The sequence below is a fragment of the Protopterus annectens genome, chromosome 2.part2 (assembly GCF_019279795.1).
Source record: "Protopterus annectens isolate FY-2018-M chromosome 2.part2, PAN1.0, whole genome shotgun sequence".
NCBI lineage: Eukaryota > Metazoa > Chordata > Ceratodontiformes > Protopteridae > Protopterus > Protopterus annectens.
In genome coordinates this window covers 518,088,715-518,105,176 of record NC_056730.1, presented here as the reverse complement: position 1 = coordinate 518,105,176, position 16,462 = coordinate 518,088,715, and the positions used below count along the sequence as shown (strand labels likewise).

At 38.9% G+C, this 16,462-nt stretch overlaps 1 protein-coding gene across 1 annotated transcript in view; it reads left to right on the top strand.

Annotated features, from left to right (window-relative positions):
• Positions 1–16,462, top strand: part of DOK1 (docking protein 1) — a 1,066,004-nt gene that overhangs the window by 141,715 nt on the left and 907,827 nt on the right. The gene's annotated exons all lie outside the window — the stretch shown is intronic.

Genomic DNA, 16,462 nt, shown 5'->3' with positions numbered 1-16,462 from the left:
TTAGCAAGTGTAGACATAAACACTTTCTAATCATGGTTTAAAATAAAAATGGGTCTATATGAAGTGGAGTCTGATAGGTCTTTACAGCCTTTCGGTAGTACAACCACCACACCTTTCTTCCAAGATATCGGACCTTCTTCTCTTTTTAAAATACAATTAAATAAATTTTTCGAGATCTTTATCAGTTTCTCCCCTCCTAACTTACAAACTTCCACAGGGATACTTTTGGATGGCAAAGTGGTGCAGCAGTAGAGTTGTTGCCTCAGAACAAGAGGTTCTCTGGTTCGATTCTCGGCTGGGGTACCTTCTGTGCAGAGTCTGCATGTTTTCCCTGCATTCGTGTGGGTTTCCTCTGGGTACTCCAGTTTCCTCCCACATTACAAACACATGCATCTGGAGATTTGTCCCCAGGCCTCCGCTGAAGGCTTTGTTCCAAGTCAAAATTTCCCAGTAAACAAATGTTAAAAAATACCATCTGTTTCTGGACTTTCCTGAAGATTGATTATACATCACCATTTTTATATCATTTTCTCATATCTTAACTGTTAGTTGTTGAGCCTCATCTGCTTCTAACCTTGGCATAATCAAATATTCCATAAATATTTCTATTTATGCTATTTCTTGATTTTTTTCACCTTTTTCTGCTGTATAGAAATTTTCATAAAATCTCTGGAATATGTCTAATAAATCTGTAGGATCTCTGTTATTTTTCTTGTCATAGGCTCCCTAAATTTGGCAACAATACTTTTTCCTCACAAAGCCATATTTAACAAATGTGACAGATGCTTTATAGCCTCTCATTTATTCACATGTTTCAGTGTGGCTGGTCTTTTTGTTCATCTCTATGTCCCGACACCAAATATAAGGTACCCTAGTCAAGTTCTGTGCTTTTGTCTGACTTTCAAGCATTTTCCTTTCGAACATTGGAAAAGGTTTTGCTGGCAGTCTCTCTGAGCTTTTTTGTCAGAAGAATGAGAAACGGAGGCCCCCTTCTGTTTGCTTTCTCAGTTTTTGTTGGATAAACTTTATTTCCTTGCTGTCCTGTTCTGCTTACAAAAATGTCCTTGATCCTCCAATAAAAAATATTCTGAATACAGTTGGATACAGCAACTAGAATCTCACACCTCCTTTTTGACATTCCTTGATTGCTGGGATAAATTTGGTTCTCTCCTGCCTGGTGTACAGTGACTAGTCATTTTCCACAAACACACTGCCTCCAATTTTTAATACTTTTCCCTCCTGACACAGTTTTGTCAATATTAACTCATTCTGCTGTTAAGATTGCGTCTTTACTAATACAGGACATGGCTTCGTTGTCATGGACATGTTTGGAGCATACACTTGATTGGCCCTTGCAGTTAACAAATCCTGTTGTGGAACACCAGTCCAGCTGCTTATTTGTGCTTTCACAAAATTAATACAGAAAATTTCAGCTTTTCTCTGTGCAGTCTATCTTCTAACTGCACCATTTTTTGAAATTGCTCCCCTTGAGAAGTGTTTTACTCATCCAGTCTTTTCTTCATTTCAACCTCTTGATTTTTTTGCAGTTTTATCAGTTCATCTAAATAGCTAGTTAAAGCTTCTATTTCTTCCAGCCTTTTGTTATTATAATCAACTCTGAGTACATTTGATTTATTTTTTCCTCTGAAGTACTGGAAGCTAACGCTTTAATTGCTTTTTGTTGAAAACCTGCAGGATTCTACCCATCCAGTGCTTTGTCTTTACCTTTTCTATTCAATTTTTTTCAAGTTCTCTAAATCTTGTCTTTGCTGGCATCAAGGCTGTGTCGTTACTAGCCAGTAACTGAATTTTACTCAAACTGATAATATCACTAGTTCTTATTTCTCAGCTTCTTTTTTCACACTGGAAATGCTGAAATTCATCTAATGGTCAATATGCAGCCATCTTTAAGTCCCATAAATCAAGTTCTAGTTATTCTTAAGAAGTATTTTTTAATGTTCCTTGAGTTCCTCAGAGTTTGTAGCTTGCTTTTCTCCAAAAGAAAACCTGACTAAACAACATAAGATAGCTAGAAATACTTTTTTTTAAATATGTGTGTAGTTTAAATACATTACCTTTGTCTTTTGTTTTTAAAAGAAATATACCCGTTAGGGAAAAATGTTCTCCTTTGCAATACCTATTTCTATAGTTGCTTTACCTTTAAAATGTCTCCTAGGAGGACTTGAAGCTAAGGCATTTTGGTCAGATTACACCAGTTAGATTGCCACAATCAGAAATGCCCACATTATTTCCATTTATAAGGATATTAAAAAGAAAACAAAAGCAAGCAGTATAATAACATACAAAATACATTTCTCTAATAACTATTCATAGTAAACATATTTTTAAAAATAAAATTTGAAATATATCAGACATCTGTAGTATAAAGACATTTCTGTTAATTTAAGAATTTAAGTGATTAAAGAGTGTTGTACACATTTCCCCTTTTCTCTTAAAGATATGAAGCATTTCTTTCACCTTCAACAGACTGACCTTATCTGAGATAATATAGTAAAAAACCTCAAATGTGGAATAATATAGAAGTACACAATACATCGAAACTGTATTTTAGTAGTCTATAAATGTGGTTATAGTGTTTAGTTTAGTTTCTTCTAAATTGCCTTTTAATAGCCTGTATGTGTGCATGTATTTGTAGTGGTTCACTTTCTTTTATATTAAATGTGAAGTATGTAGTGTATTGCATTAATCACTTTCTATGAAATATAGAAATAATTGTATTTATGTCATTGACTATTTGAGTACTTTCCTGTTCAGTAGTGCTATAAGCTCTCTAGAGTAATTTATTTTACTACTCCTGTAGATTCAAATGATGTGTAAATTGATTTTAACTTGTCTGCTTAATTGACCAGAATGTGGTGGCTTCCATGATGATAAAATGCCATGGTACATTGGAATGCGGTTTTGACGTGGTACATGAAAAAGCATGACTAGGCTGGAAATAAACCAGGATATTCAATCTGTAGGAGGGGCGCATAGAAGATTAATGAGGGAACTGCATCTCTTTTATATAATAACAGAAAAATCTGTGAAGAGTAGAGGTATGTTGATCTGCACTGAAAAACATTTAGCAGTTTATCCCGAGGTCATATATAGAGCTTTTCAATTCCACATGCTCAACATGATAATAGAGGATCTTGGAAGAGTTCTTGCATTCTACTCATATTTTTGGCTTGTTCCTTATAAAATTTGTGGTTTTCTGACAAACGAATGAGGATTGAAATCACAAAATAATGGCATTTATATGCTTCAGAAAATACACCACAGCTCAAATCCTGTTATTGTAGTAACTTTCTAAGATTAGTCACTATTTTTGGGCCTTTGTTTCCCCATTATTTTTGACTTTATACAGATTTATTGCTGTAACAGGTTCAGAGATATAGTTCCCTGTTAAAATAAAGAAGGGGTGCTACTTTTCACATTGACTTTAATGTGCTGGTTAGAACAGCTTGTTTACATATGGTTTTAGTCCATTCTAAGAGCAGAATCATTCGATACCCTGCAAAATGGCAAGTATTAAAACTTTCTTGAGAAAGAGCAGTCTTTGGAGATGGTGTTCTCAAGGGCAGAAAGAGAGAGAATCTCTGGTTTGGTAGTGCAGAAAGAGAGAGAATCTCTGGTTTGGTAGTGCAGAAAGAGAGAGAATCTCTGGTTTGGTAGTGCTTGTTTAGGAACAGCATATTCTGAATATAATTCACAGAGATCCAAGCTATAAAGTTGAAACACCCTGATATGGATGTTCTGGACTTTAGATTTTGACAAAATGGAACTCTGCCCCAAGCAAATACGAAATTAGTGTGGAAGAACAGTGGAGTTGCATTAAAGTTGCCATCCAAGAAAATTCCATTAAATTACCATCAAGGAAACAGCACACCTTAGTGTGAAGCTGCACAAGTAAAAATAAGAGGGAAATAAATTATGTAGTTCTGAAAGGGTGGAATATTAAAGACTAGCGCAAACCATGCAGAAGTGGAAAACAACCAAAACTAGGGAAGATGCCGTTATCATGGGTAGGCCAAAAGGAAATGGGTAAGGTTATCAGAAGGTACGTGCTGAAACTGGGGAAAATAACGAGCTAAGTCAGTGAAGGTTATACAGTCATTTTGGAAAGGAATGATTAACCATTGAATGAGTTAGTTAAATGGATGGGGTTGAGCAGAAAATGATAATGGAGAAGTAAGACTACTAAATTAATCTTTCTAAGCAGTATTCACAGGAGCAGAGAAAGGAAATTTTTATCATTTCCAATCAGTAGATGTGCTAGGACAAAGCATATTAATCAAAGAAGAAAGAGTAGTGAAAGAGCTTCAGAACGTAAAGTAATACAAGGCAAAGAAGCTTGAAGAGATTTACCATATTTATTTACTTATTAACGAGGTGGTGGTGCTGCGGTAGCATTGCCGCCTCACAGTAAGACGCTGTCCGGTTCGATTCTCAGCTAGAGTGTCTTCTGCGTGGAGACAGGCGTGAATGGGCGTACCTTCATTGAAGGTTGTGCATCAGGGCTGGTAACTCGGCACGTAAAAATCAACTACCAATCATTAGCAGACCGGAGTTCCGCTGTGGCGACCCCTAACTGGGAAAAGCCGAAAGACACAAAAATTTACTTAATTTAATTAGTGGGGTAGTACACTGATCACAACAGACCATTTGGAGGCATAGTCCAGGTGAAGAAATTCACAAAAAAAAAAAAAAGTAAATAAAACAGAACAAATCTACAAACATAGAGTAGTCACAGAAAGTAAATAATCCCTTAAACAATTGAAACAATATGTAAATGTTATTAACAGATTAAAAAAACAAATGTGAATTAACTGTAGTAATAAATATGTGAGGGAAGAAGCAGGTGAGAACAGAATGGTCGGAGAAGAATTAAATGAGTTGAGGAATGGTTAAGTACTACTGGAGTACTTGTTAACAACTCGTGATAGTAAGTTAAAGGTCATGTCTAAAGGGGCTAAATTAAATAGAATTTGCATACATCTTTATGCATGCAAACATCTTTCTGTGTGAAAAAAAGTTCATTTTGCAGTGTTTAGAAATTACGTTTTAAAGATATCTTCCAAATGCAGAAGACTAAAAATACAGAACTGTGTTTACAGAATTATTAATGGTCTGGTGGGGGAGGTATTGATGCTCTGGGATCCAGCTCTAATTATGCTGAATTAACGTAGGTAAGTAGTTGTGTATTCCTTAAGTAATCACCAAACTGTTAAATTGGGAAAAAAAAAAAACAACAACTAATCAGTAGCATTTAGATGTGATCTTTAAGTTTCTCCAAGACTGGAAGAGGGCAAATATGATCCTTTCCAAGAGTAGGAGCAAGACAGAGGTTGAAAACTGGTAAAGTCTAAGCTCATTGGTAAGGAACTTTTGTTGTCCCTTTGCTGCTGAAGTTTGGAATATTTGGAAGCTAGTAAGGTGCTTGACTAAAGGTAAACATAAATTCACATAGAGAGGTCACGTCATTCAACTGCAATAGTTTGTGCACAAAATTAAGCTGGAAAGTCAGAAAAGAAGAAAAAGAAAAAATATTTATTTCCAAGCTTTTCCAAGCTGCGGTATCTTGACTGTGCAGCTTTTCAGGTGGTGTGAAAAAAAAGGAAAAAAGAATTGCATCTTTTATACAAGTAAACAGAGCTATGTATTTCTCAGATCTTTTGGAGTTTTTTTCTGTAGTAAAGACTACATAGAACTTAATGATACTGCAGTGGGATAGTATTGTTTGAAGTAGCTGCCCAATTCAAGCACTAAGCTTATTATTTTTGTCAGAATCCATTCTTAATCTGTACTCATTTCTTGAATAAATTATTCTTTGTAAACTTGGTTAGTGTAATTTTTTCATTGTCCCAGAGATTGAGAAACAGTACTTGCTTTCTTTATTTTAAGTTTTGAACATTAATATTTTCTTCTTGATATTCATTTTAGACCATGTAACAACAGTTTGATATTTTCTGTTTGTGTGTTTGTGTGTGTGTGTCAGTAGATTGAGCACTATTCATTGAGTGCTGGTACGATGAAGTCAACTTGCTTCAATGACGTTCACCGAATTCTCTTTTCTGCAGTATTGTTTGACCTTGGACTAAATATGTATGTCTTCTGGCAGCAGAGAATGTCCCCCCACATGGGATGCAGAAGGAGTCCCCCCCACCAATCAAATAAAAATTTACTGTGATATTTGCTGAAACTTTTCATAGAGTTGTTTTCATAGGATCAGGGCTGCCTGGGTAAGTTCCCACTCTAACAAAATAAATCATATTTATGAGGAAACCTGCTGTGGGGAACAGACTTAATTTTGCAGGAATCATCTGCTCCCACCACTACCACTACCACCACATGAACCAGTTTAATTTGAACCTTGCCTTTCTTCTCATTACAGTAAACTTTATGGCAAGAACAGGAAGACATTTTCCTTCCTGTATGTAAGTATAGAATTCTTCAGGTTGGAGGAAGTTGGTGGGAGGTCATCAATAGTACAAATAAATATAAATATGTGTGTTGCAATGGATTGCCAGCCATTTGTTGAGAGAATATTAACAAACACTGACACATTCTGCTTATTGATCAAATTTCAGTGCTGCATCTTCACAGTAAAGCTGAAATGTCCTACAAGGAATACTGCTAGCTGAAAGGCTGAACTGTTACCATTACAGCAAGTGTGCATAGAAGACGCTTTACCTTGAAGTAGTTTTGTGAGCCAGTTCGTTGCAATGGGTTTCATGCAATGTTTTATGATGAAATGTCTTGGGATTGTGATTTGGCTATAATTCTAAAAGTTTGGTCTGCTACTTTGCTTGTCCATTTCCATGTAATTCTGCTGGGGAAATTAGCACAAAGAGGTTCCTTAAATATTTGAATATCTTTAGATGCAAGAAGCTACGGTCTAGAAGACCAGTAGCTAAGCATTTCTTTGAAGTAACTGCACAATCAAGTGTGCATTTAAAGTTCAAGCTTATGATTCAAGTTAGTTGGGACTCTGTATTTTTAAATGATTTGATTGATATAGACCATGACATTGTGATGTATTCCTAATACAGTACTTTGGTTCAGCTAAGTAGGGATTCAGACTTGAGGTCTATATACACTTACTGTTTGGATAACATATTTTTAGCAAAAAAAAGGCTGCAGACCTAAGACACCATATGTTTGGAATACAGTTATTTAATTGCCATTCCGATTTTCTTTGTGATTTAAATATGGGTGCACTAATACTTCTGCTGTTCCTCTCTGCAAACACACTGTCTTTAAGAATGTTAGTTATTTGAGTAAATAGGTTTATTGGCCAGTAGGAGTCGTCTGCTTAGATTTTATCAAGGCATCTTGCATGGCATTGCACAAAAATGATAGTGAACAAATTTAGAGAGACCTGAAATGGCTCGTAAGAGCAGTAACATGGGAGCATCACCAGGTAGACCAAAGTGGCTTGCAGGTGAGATTTGAAATGAATGAAGTTCACTCAAATGAAAGGCTAGATAATAGTGGGATACTGCAAGAACCATTTTAGGGTTCACGTTTGTTATTGTCTGTATAAGTATCAATACAGAAGGCCTAAGAAGAGAGTATACAATTTGCTGTTTAAAAATAATTGCAAGGAGTATGTAAAAATTTTAACAGGCTTTAGGAAGATAGGAAGAAAAGCGTAATGCATAACATATTAAGTTCATTTAAAGCAATGCATATGGAAAGCAGAAATTAAGTAAAGAAAAATGCTGTAACAAAAGCTGTGTAGAACCTGAGGAATATTCATTCTGGATGGTCTAAGGTGGTTAGTTACATCTGGATGAACTAATCATAAGCATGTGTTGTAACAAAACAAAGGAGGAGATCTGTCGGGCACTGGAGACAGAGAAAAGACTTGAAGTTATTTTCCCTCTTTATAGACAGTTGCTAGGTCCCTATTTAGGGTATTTTATACACTTCGGGGGTGAACGTGTTGCATGGTCTTCATCGGAAAGTATATAATGAGAGAGATTTGATAAGCATAATAAGTGCAATAAAGGGCCGAAGGAAACATTCCTGAGAAGAAATGGTGGATGGGGAAAATGCATTAGATTCTCTCTAGGTCTTATTATAGAATCCAAGTAGGTTTCATAACAGATTTTTTGAAGATAGGAAGGTAGAATTTGAGGACACAAGATGGATGGCTCTTGCTAGATGCAAGGAGCTTTTCTTTCACAAAAAAGATTGGCCGATGGTAGGAATAGTCTTCCTAAAGAAGTTGTGAGTGCCAGAATTTACGAATATGTGCAAAAAATGTGCAAATCATTTAGGTGTGGGAAAACTTAAGTTGTTGTTTATGGTCAGCATCTGATCCAGTAGGTGAGAAATAGGCCTGTTACATGGGCCAAATAATCCTTACTTGCTGCCAAAGTATATGTTTCTGTGAGATATTAAACTGGTAAATGATTCTGCTTGTCACTTTCTGTTTTATATAGGTACCTGGGCTACCTAGACTGTCCATGTTTTTCATTTATTTTTTGAGTTGGCTTTGAGTAAAATGTATGTATTTATACATTTTATGTATGTAATTATTTACTGAGATGAAACATTTATCCATCTGGATCATTTTCAGCTTCAACCTGAGACACATTTATTTCAATTGATGTTACATTTTACTATAATACACTTGGTACTGAACAATTTAAATATATTATAATGCATACAATATACATTGGTAATTCAAAACAAATAGTATCTGCACTAAGTTAGTAAAGCTTTATGCACCATATGAATTTAGTATGTATACTTTATGATGTAAACCAGGGATGGGGTGGGGGTGGTATGGAGAAGCAGAAAGAGCAGGGGAGTATCTAAGTTTTTAGGGTATAAGAGAAAAGAGAAGAGAGAGGGTGGAGCAGAGTATGTTGATATGCGTATTAGTAGTATTGTGCATTTTGTTTATGTGTAAAGTGTTTGAGGTGAAAGAATTAGTGTATTGCTATTGCAATGTGGTGATTGCAACCTTTAAGTAGCATTTGCATTAGGCTTGACTAAAGAGATGCTTTTTTAATTTGTGTTCAGGAAAGGATTGTATGGAGTGATACATTTTGGGAGGGATTCCCTGATCTTTGGGCCTGGTGCTGAGATGGAGTACTCTATTCATTTCAGTTTCAAGTGAGGGTTGCAGGTTTGGAACAGACTATTGGAGAAATCTTAAACTGTGTGGGGGTCTCTCTCTGACAGTCTGTTTACAAAACAGAGGAAGGATTTTAGGCTTATAACTTTAAAGATCGAGAACCACATAAGGTGTGGCTCTCCAGGGGCTGGAAGATATTTTGCTTTGGCCAAAGCCAACCAGAGGTTTGCTCCTTGTGAGAGGATGATTATGTATTTGCATACATTGTTTGAGGTGTACTGGGGTGTAGTTAGATTCTTTTTAAAAAGTGGAAGCTGCAGTTGGAAGTCCATATTCAAGCTGTGGAAGAAGAATTCCCTTTCCTGTGGCTTCTGTATCTGCAGAGGATAAAAATGTGATGTATATTTTTAGGCAAGAAAAGGAGTTTATTGACTTTAACTTTTGAGATTTGGATATGAAGCTGAAAGTTGAGGGAGGGATGTACCCAAAGCTTGGGTATCTATAATGTTGTACTGTTTCCAGTGATTTTGTTTTTTGCTGTTTTGGAAAATTTGAGCTTTTGGAGAATTGAAGGATAAAATATAGCATTTCTGTGTTCTTTTGATATGGATTATGTTGACTTAACCAGTGGTTGAATTAAGTAATTTCCATGCAGATGTTCTTCGTGTTTCATTGTTGCAGTCATTACATTTGGGTTATCTGCTTGCAGGTAGTCCTCAGTTGGCCTGATTATAAAAGTCTTGGGTCCTGAGTCGGTTGCTGTCTCATCTTCCATGATGTCAGGTAGTCAGGGGTGTAAAGCATGCAGCCAATGCCATTACATCAGTCTTTCTTGCCGTGCGGTGCTCGAAGCAGAAGCAGTTCGCAAGTGCCGGTCGGCCAACTCCTGAAATTTTCGTTTTCGAGTTTCAGATCTGAAGTCTTCAACAAAGCTAAGTACCCCGTTGGGGATCCTTTTTCTTGCTGTTAACCAATATTGGTAAAAGTTAACAGTTGTATTTCTTGTGGAAAGCAAATACCTCATAAAGATTTTCGTTCGTACTGCATACCTTGCTTAGGCCCAGACCACGATGTCCCTTGCTGTTGATTTTGTGCCTTATTCAAACCTCGAAGTATTCGGTGTCCATTTTCGCATCTAAATATTTTGGTACTCTGTTCAATTATCCAGAAATGGCTTCGGTAAGCCACCCGACTACCGACATTCCAAAAAAGTGCAAAGATAAAGACAGACCACATAGGTCCAAAGCTGCCAACGACTCTTCTGCTAAGCTAGTTGCCAGTTCGCCGGTACTCAGTGAGGTGCTTTCGCAGCCCCTAATACCCGCTACTTCAGATTCGCAGGCCACTACTGAGACCCATTCGGAGTCTGGTATGCAGCGAGATGCTTCTTCGACTGTGGAACCTGCGGATGTCTCTACCTTGGATGGGTCCAGAGAAGCTGTGCAGGCACTGGCTTCTGCGGGTGTATTCAGGCCTACTGACTTGCATATTAAACTGATGCCATCTTCTTCTTCAAAGCCTAAAACTCGATCCATGCCTAGAAAATCAATGCCCAGACCACATGGTCAGGCCTCTATGCCTAAAAAACAAATGATAAGAATGGCTGAAGACTTTATTACTCTAATCAGGAGAAGCCACCCTTCTCCCTCTAAGAGACCTAAATCTGATTTTCCTTCTGATCAGGATTCTGATATTTTTGTTTTCTCTGATGACCAGGAGTTGCCCTTATCTACCTATGAGGATTCTGATGCAGAGGATTCCATTCCCTCTGCTTCCCCTCCAGAGGATTTCTCTTTTGGTGAAACTTTGCATACTCTTAGGGGGCATTTTTGCTGGAAAAGCCATGAATATTCAGACTCCAAAAAGAGGCATAGGGAATTCTTACTCCTACCTCAACACAAGCCTTTAGCTGTCCCTCCTGTACTGGACATTGTAGATAATACCTTCCTGGAATCTTCACTTGTCCCTGACACTTTGCCTCCGGCTCCCAGAAAACCTGACAGGTATTACAGAGTACCTGACTCTTGCAAGTTCCTCTTTAAGAATCCTACTGCGGATCCTGAGACCATTTCACAGGGACCCAAAGGCATTAAGGTTACTACTGCCAAAAACCCTAGCACCTCTGATAGAGATTCCAGGGCCCTGGACAGATTGGGTAAGAAGGTATACACTTCTGCTACTTTGGCCATTAGGGCCTTAAACTGCCAGTTTCATATGTTAAAGTATCAGCAACATGTTATTGGATTGCTTAAACAGAAAATGATGTTGATTCATCATTCAGGGAGGGTGGCCTAATGGTTAAGGTGTTTGCCTTACAAACACAAGGTGCAGGGTTCAAGTCTCACAAGGGATAATTGGCTAGGCTTAAAGTGGCTCACAAGGGCAGTTAGCTTAGTACTAATCTATGAACCTATGAACCTATTCCTGACTGTGCTGAAAATAAAGAAATACAGGATTTAATGCATTCTGCTGAACAAGTTGGAAAACATAGTTTGCAATATGGTTTTGATTCATTAGAGGCATCTTGCAGGGCTGCTGTCACTGGGTCTGTACTTTGAAGGCATGCTTGGCTTAAGGAGCAAACTTTGCCAGATCATGTTAAAGCTAAATTACTGGATGCTCCCTTAAACCAAGACTGCCTGTTTGGTAACAAAGCAGAAGTAGTACTTAAAAAGATGGAGAGAAAAAGCTAAATCTGTTTCCTACAAGTACAGACTCCCAGATTTAATAGGCACTGGCCTTCTAAGAATTGGTCCTTTCCTGCTTCTTCCAGGCCTTCTCAGTCCAAACCCAGGACCAGCAGACCACCCAGGCTTCAGTCTCAAGGTACTCACAGGCCTAAACAGTGGGAGGCTCCCATTTCCAAAGCTGGGAGTAGTAAGACACCCACCTTATGGTAAACTGTCACAATGACGTAACTTTAAACTTTCCAAGCCCTGCTCAACTGACTGTTCCTTTGGGGGAAAGATTGCTCTGCATGCAAAAAACTGGGAACTCATTACCCAAGACAAATGGGTTTTAAATATTGTTTCCCAAGGATACAGATTCCACTTCCACTCCTTACCAACCCCAAACGGTTGGCCAGACCTACCCCCAAATCAGTGGGCAGAGGCTCAAAAGTAAGTTCTTTCTCTTCTAAGTATCAGAGCTATTCAACCTGTCCCAGAAGAGGAATGGGGGCAAGGTTTTTACTCAAGACATTTCCTGGTACCCAGAAAAGACAATTCCTGGTGTCCTGTCCTGGACCTGTCTATCCTAAACATCTTTTTGGTAATCCCAAAATTCAAAATGCTAACTCTTCATCAGCTGCTTCCCATGCTAGGCAAAAATGCCTGGTTGGCAACACTGGATTTAAAGGAAGCCTACGTGCACATTCCATTAACGGAATCTTGCAGAAAATACCTACGCTTCAGAGCAGGTTACATGCGCTATCAGTTCTCTCCACTGCCCTTTGGCTTATCTACTGCACCCAGGTTATTCGCAAAGTGCCTAACTCCAGTCATTGCATACTGCAGGCAAAGAAATATTCAAATATATCCATACCTGGACGATTGTCTAATTCAGGCAGAATGCCAGGACATACTATTAAATCATCTGGCATTTGTAAAGAAATTGCTAACTTCTCTGGGGTACACCATAAACAAAAAGAAATCACATCTAGTACTCTGCCAACAAATTGTATTCCTAGGAGCAAGCTTGAATGCAACTTCCCAGATGGCCTACCTCACGCCAGAGAAAGAAGTTTATTTGACAGCCTACTTCAAACTACTGGCCACAGCCTACTTCAAACTATTGGCCACAAAGACCCGGCTATCTGCAAAGAAAATACAGCAAGCCCTGGGGTTCATGGCCTCTTACATTCTACTAAGTCCATATGCAAGACTGCATATGAGGAAACTACAATGGTATCTAAAAAGCCTATGGTATCAACATTCTCAGGACCTGGAATCAATGATTCCTATCATCCCTTCTCTACAGACAGAGTTCCTTTGGTGGGCAGAGGCCTGCCACCACAACAAGGAACTGCCATTCACTCTACCCCTGCCGCTCAAACCCTAACAACAGACACATCAGACTATGCATGGGAGGCTCACTTTGCAGGGCAGTGCATTCAGAGAAAATGGAACCAGAGTCAAATGCACCTGCATATCAATCAAAAAGAAATGTTAGCTGTACAGAATGCTTTGACAGCATTCAAGGACCACATTCTTCCAGGACAATTATTGGTAAAGACGGACAAAAACACTGATATGTGGTACATAAACAAGTAGAGGGGAACCCACTCATACCCTTTCTGCAGACTAGCCATGGCTCTGTGGAACACAGCCTTGAGCCACCGAGTGCATCTACAAGCTCAATTCCTGCCAGGCAAGCTAAATACTCTAGGCAGATGACCTAAGCAGAAATCTCATGACCCACACGAGTGGAAACTGGAACCAAAGATATTCAACATTTTGAGAAACAAATGGGGGAGCCCAGAGATGGACATGTTTGCCTCCCCTCAGAACTACCAATTGGACAAATTCTGCACAAGGATTCCCCACAGAGAAGCTTAGAACTACCAATTGGACAAATTCTGCACAAGGATTCCCCACAGAGAAGCTTGGAAAGTGGATGCCCTGTCCTTCACCTGGAAAAACCTGTCAGTTTATGCCTTTCCCCCTCTGTCTCTCCTCTCCAAAGTGCTACTAAAGATCAAACTGGACAAACCAAGGACAATTCTTATTGCACCAGACTGGCCACACCAACACTGGTACCCCCTCTTGCGTAGTGTGTCACTGCTGGAACCATAGCACCTGCCTCATACTCCTTCTCTGCACTCCCAGCAGGAGGGCCAGATTCTGCACCCCCAGCTCCAAACCCTGAACCTTGCAGCCTGGCTAATTACCTGAGTTCTCCATTATCATCCCTCAGTAAGCAAGTGATGGATGGCATTCTGGAGGCAGGGAGGCCTAGTACTAGAAAATCCTATGCTGAAAAATGGAAAAGATTCTGTTCCTGGAGCCAAACTGAGGGGATGGGCACAACAGTGCCCAATTTACCACACATTCTTCAATACTTAACTGAGATGCTTCACAAGGGCCTTTCCTTTTCTTCTATTAAAATTCATGCCTCTGCCATTTCAGCACATTATAATACAGAGCCTCCCCTCTTCTCTCATCCACTGTTGAGTCAATTCCTCAGAGGGGGCAAAAACTTAAGACCACCCAGGAGAGCCCTTACTTTAGCCTGGGACCTTAACTTTGTATTGGAAACGTTCACTCTTCCTCCCTTTGAGCCAGCTGCAAATGCAGAGTTGAAATTCCTTTCTTGTAAAACAGCCTTCCTTCTGGCCATCACTTCTGCAAGGAGGGTGTCTGAATTGCAGGCCCTTATGGCAGTGGAGCCTTTTATCATCTTTCATGCTTTCAGGGTGTCCCTCAGGACCAATACTTCCTTTATGCCTAAGGTGGTATCCAGTGTGGCCCTTAATCAGTCCATTCATGTGCCAATCTTCTTCTCTAACCCACAGAACAAAGGGGAACGAATACTGCATTCCTTGGACATGCACAGACAACTTAGACTTTACTTGGACAGGACTAAGCCTCTCAGGAAATCTGAACAACTATTGGTGGCATTTGCTGCAGTGGCAGAGGGGAAGGCCATTTCAAAGCAAACCATTTCTAAGTGGATAGGCCATTGCATTCATTTCTGCTATAAGCACCATGGAAAACCTACCCCACAGGGGATAAGACCACATTCCACCAGGGCTGCATCTACCTCTGCGGCCTTTCTCAGAGGTGTCCCTACCAGGGACATCCTAGAAGCTGCTACGTGGAGTTCTGTACATACCTTCACCAAGCATTACCACTTGCCATTTTTTTCTAAATCCAGAGCTGATTTTGCCACTGCAGTCCTGCAAGGCCTAATATCTGGTCCTAATGCTCTCTAATTGCCTCCTCCCTTCTTTAGCTTTGGGAACCTACCCAAATGTAATGACTGCAGTAGTGAAACACAAAGAACATAGTACAGTTGTGTTCACTTACCATAAATGTAGATGTTCTAGTGTATTCACTGTTGCAGCCCTGGTTACCCTCCCTCCAGCCACCTGATTTCTATTGACTATACCTCTCTTCTTGTTTATTACACTTAAAGCTTTCTGGTGTATTTGCTTTTTGTTGGAGGTGCAACCTTGTATATAATTGCTTCCCATTATGGGGGCACCTGACATCTGGGGCAAGAAAAACTGATGTAATGGCATCGGCTGCTTGCTTTATACCCCTGACTACCTAACGTCATGGAAGTTTAGACAGCAACTGACGCATGACCCAAGACATTGATAATCAGACCGACTGAGGGCTACCTGCAAGCAGATAACCCAAATGTAATGACTGCAACAGTGAATACACTTAAACATTACATTTATAGTAAGTGTACACAACTGTACTTTCTGAAATTGTATTTGTTAGTCAGAGTCTGGGTATTAGGTAGACAAATAGCCTTCTGCTTTTGAGTTTCACCTGTAACAGCTGCAATGTTAAAGTATTCCCTATAGTAGGACTTTTGGTTTCACATATTGTAACTGTGGTCATGGTAAGCAAAGCAGGAAGTACAGATAAGATTCAGAATGGTAATGAGGCACCTACTGATTTATCTTTCTCGAGTGTTTTTTCTTGAGGTATGACCTTTCAAAGAAAAGCAGAGAAAGAGAGGAACAATATGTCATGCCACAGCTGTACAAATGTAGCAGTGGACCAATAAATCAAGTGTGTTCATGACTTCCTCTACTTTTTTATTATTGTTGTTTGAAAGACATAAGGTAAGTCAGTTTCTAACTGCAGAATCCTGACACTGCTATGTAAATGTCATCTGTCTAGTACTTCTGCAGTGTAGATTTCAGGTAACATTTAAACATTTTTCTTTGTTCCTGTATTTATATTTCTGCCATTATAATTTCTGTCACTTACTGTGAATCATTTTTTTAGAAAAGTAGGTTCATATACAGCACCTTAAAGGCTATATATTTGATCTGTGGTATTGTTTAATGCTGAAGCAGCTACCAGAACACCATATTTGTAGTGTCTCCTTTTATACATGGCATAAACATATATGACTTGGACATTGTGTTTGTGCTCAGTGTATGGATTTTAACTCATTCAGTCCTGAGCAGTAGAAGCTATTTAATTTCCTTGCTTAATGAGTCTTTTAAGCCAGGAAACAACTTGCTTCTTGAGAGGTTTTCTCCCAGATCCTGTATTAACAGCACGCCTCTTATGAGTGTAATATCTTACAAATGGTGTGTGTTTTTAAAAAATATGTATATAAAGTGTAGAAGATGTCAATTTGATGATAGGCTATGCAACTGTGTTAGAATCAAAAGTGTAATAA